This window comes from Triticum dicoccoides, chromosome 6B (assembly GCF_002162155.2).
Source record: "Triticum dicoccoides isolate Atlit2015 ecotype Zavitan chromosome 6B, WEW_v2.0, whole genome shotgun sequence".
Classification (NCBI taxonomy): domain Eukaryota; kingdom Viridiplantae; phylum Streptophyta; class Magnoliopsida; order Poales; family Poaceae; genus Triticum; species Triticum dicoccoides.
The window spans coordinates 189,548,400-189,550,433 of record NC_041391.1 but is presented as its reverse complement, the minus strand read 5'-3'; the positions used below and the strand labels follow the sequence as shown (position 1 = coordinate 189,550,433).

Here is a 2,034-nt window from a genome sequence, read left to right as displayed (position 1 = left end):
ATCGCCAAGACCTGGTCGGACCGACCGCGCACGGGCTGGGAGCTGGGACACCGGGCACCTATAGCTGGGCGTGGTCCTAGGCGTCTTTGATGGCCCCGTGCTGGAGCTGGAGGTGCGCGCACCGTTGGGCCGTTGCGTGGAGCGCCATGCTCGGCGGTCACGTCGGCTGGTGAGAGAATCACTGTGCCCGTATTAAAAATACAAAAAAAGTGGAACTCGAACTTGCGACCTGGTGCTGCTCACCTCGTCCTGCTAGCGACAAGAAGCATTGGATGGCACTGCTATAACAAGAGGCCGGGATAATTTAACCCCTGCGTTGAGATTTGAAAATATTTGGTTAAGGGCAAACAACAATTGAAGACGTGAAGGCCCGACAATGTTCGAAATCTCCGATTTTTTTTAAAAGTGCGAACACTTTTGAAAATTCTGAATACTTTTTTAACAAGCGAACAATATTTTTGCGAACACAATCAATTTTGGAAAAGCGAACGCTGTTGAAACATAACAGTTTTTGAAAAAAATTGGGAACATATATTTTAACCTGAACAAATTTTAAAAAATCTTTACAATGTAAAAGAATGTTGTATAGCTTTACAAAATGTAAAAGTGTATATGGAAAAATGTTACCGTGTCAAATTTTTCAAAAAATGTTTTTGGAATTTCATAAATTATTTGCATTTAAAAAAATATTACGTATTTCAAAATTGTTCACATTTTTTCAAGAAATGTTTCAAAAGTTCTTAAAAAATATTTCATCTAGGAACGCTCCTGTCTGTTCTTATATTTGAGTGTGTCGCCCAATATATAATCAATATTTTGTAGGCAAACGATTATAGTCAGCATCCTTCATATCTATTGGCAAGGTGCGACCGCGAGGCGTCTCAAGCAAACTGTTTGATGCTAATATTTTTTGTCACTCCTGAGTGAAGAGAAGTGGGTTCGTGTAATTTTTTAAAAAAGTATTTATTGGCATTATGGAAATGTAAAATAATTTATTATTATTACGAAAAATGCACAATGAAGAAAACAACAAGAAAAACGAAAAAAAAGATAAAGCAGACTGTATGGGCGCTGCACTAATGAGCACCTTCTCCAGCGACAGCCCCAGCGACGCCACCACCTCCTCCGCGCACGCCTTGCTGTACTTCTTCTCCTTCATGGAGCACCGCAGCTTGTAGTCCATGGCGAAGTCCCACCACGCCCACGGCCGCCCGCTCTCGTTCGCCACCCGGTGCACGCACAGCTGCCGCAGGTTCTCCACCACCACCTGCTTCCCCTCGTACCCCTCCCCGAAGTCCTCCTCCGGGTCCGGCGCACAGTACCTGCACAACCAACAACATCGTTTCAAACTCTTGACCAGAGAAAGCTTCCTAGACCAGCAATGGCGTGCGTGTGCATGTACTACGTACAGGCCGTGGTTGATGCACTGCGACTGGCACTGCCGCGTGAGCCGGAACGCCTCGGGGGCAGTACCAGGTGATGTAGTGCGGCATGAACCGGGCGTAGCCGCCGCGCTCCAGGATCTGGGCGTGCCCCCGGAAGCTCCGGACGAAGGCCACCTGCTCGTCGCACCGGGGGCCGCACTCGTCGTTGCTGTTGGTCCAGAGCTCGTACTCCACGCGCTCGTCCGGGTGCGGCATCGACTCGCGCCAGTCCAGCTTCACCACCACCTCCCCCTCGGCGTCGGCCTTCTCCGCCATCCGCTTCAGCGACTCCCCGAAGGCTGGAAGCACGACCCGGCGTGGAAGCACTGCCTCATGGTGCGCCTCGTCGGCCGAGACCGCCTCAAGTGCGTCTACTGCGGCAAGCACTTCCTCGGCGGCGGCATCCACCGCTTCAAGGAGCACCTCGCGCGCCGCCCCGGCAACGCCTGCTGCTGCCCCGACGTCCCCGCCGACGTCGAGGCCCTCATGCACCGCAGCCTCGACGAGGTCGCCGCCAAGATGCTGCGCAAGCGCGCCCTCGCCGCCGCCATGGCCGCCGTCGCCTCCTCCCCCGCCGCCTTGCCGCCGGCCTCCTCGTCATCCCCCTCCC

The 2,034-nt window shown here is 52.4% G+C and overlaps 1 pseudogene; it reads right to left on the bottom strand.

The window, feature by feature from the left end:
* Positions 1-470: 470 nt before the first annotated feature.
* Positions 471-1,715, bottom strand: LOC119321036 (annotated as a pseudogene).
* Positions 1,716-2,034: the final 319 nt, after the last annotated feature.